A 1,467-nucleotide genomic window follows, 5' to 3' on the forward strand; every position below is an offset into this window, starting at 1 on the left:
GGAAAAAAGTGAGCCGCATTAGCTCCTGGAGATGTGACGTCAACGCCTTAGGTGCAAAGAGCCCATTCTTCGCTAACTGAAATATATTTGTAATAATCTGGGGCACGTTTTTCCCTTACCTTGAATGTTTGCATAAATATTTGTCAGATTTATCAACTTTTCTGATCCCGATTTTTTTCTTTGAAAAACTGTTAAAGGCTTTTTCATGTTGAAAGCATATTCCGCACTGATACTAGATATAATTTATGTTGTGACTATTCCAGTTGAGTCTGCTGGATTAGCTGTAAACTGGTAAGGAATCAGTTTAGTATGATGACGTAAAAATGTGAAAAAATGAGTCATCGATGTCGAAAAAGTGCAAAAAAGTCATAGTTTAGTATGACGACGTAAATGTGAAAAAATTTGTCATAGACGTTGAAAAAGTGCAAGAGTCAGTTTAGTATGATGACGTAAAAATGTGAAAAAAATTCTCAGTATAGTATGATGTCGAAAGTGCAAAAAAATAGTCATAGTTTAGTATGATGACGTAAAAATGTGAAAAAATTTCTCAGTATAGTATGATGTCGAAAGTGCAAAAAAATAGTCATAGTTTAGTATGATGACGTAAAAATGTGAAAAATTAGTCATAGTATACTGATTTCAAAAAAGTGCAAAAATTAGTCAGTTTAGTATGACTTCAAAAAAGTTAAAAAAAAGAGTCAGTTTAGTTTGAAGTAAAAAAGTGCAAAAAAGAGTCACAGTATAGTATGACTTCAAAAAAGTCCATAAAAGAGTCATAGTTTAGTATGACGACGTAAAAATGGGAAAAAATTTGTCAGTTTAGTATGACGTTGAAAAAGTGCAAAAAAGAGTCATAGTATAGTATGACTTAAAAAGTGCAAAAATTTGTCATAGTATAAGTATGACTTCAAAAAAGTGCAAAAATTCTTTATAGTTTAGTATGACAACGTAAATGTGAAAAAATTTGTCATAGTATGACGTTGAAAAAGTGCAAAAAAAGTGAGTTTAGTATGATTACGTAAAAAAGTGCAAAAATTTGTCATAGTTCAGTATGACGACATAAATGTGAAAAAAATCGTCATAGTTTAGTATGACGTTGAAAAAGTGCAATAAAGAGTCAGTATATTATGACTTCAAAAAAGTGCAAAAATTTGTCATAGTTTAGTATGACGACGTAAAAGTGAAAAAAAATTTAAAAGTTTAGTATGACGTTGAAAAAGTACAAAAAAGAGAGTTTAGTATTATTACGTAAAAATGTGAAAAAATTTGTCAGTTTAGTATGACGTTGAAAATGTGCAAAGAAGTGAGAGTTTAGTATGATTACGTAAAAATGTGAAAAAATTTGTCAGTTTAGTATGACGTTGAAAATGTGCAAAGAAGTGAGAGTTTAGTATGATTACGTAAAAATGTGAAAAAATTTGTCAGTTTAGTATGACGTTGAAAGTGCAAAAAAGAGTCATAGTATAG

The sequence above is a fragment of the Poecilia formosa genome, unplaced genomic scaffold (assembly GCF_000485575.1).
Source record: "Poecilia formosa unplaced genomic scaffold, Poecilia_formosa-5.1.2 Scaffold159, whole genome shotgun sequence".
Taxonomy (NCBI): domain Eukaryota; kingdom Metazoa; phylum Chordata; class Actinopteri; order Cyprinodontiformes; family Poeciliidae; genus Poecilia; species Poecilia formosa.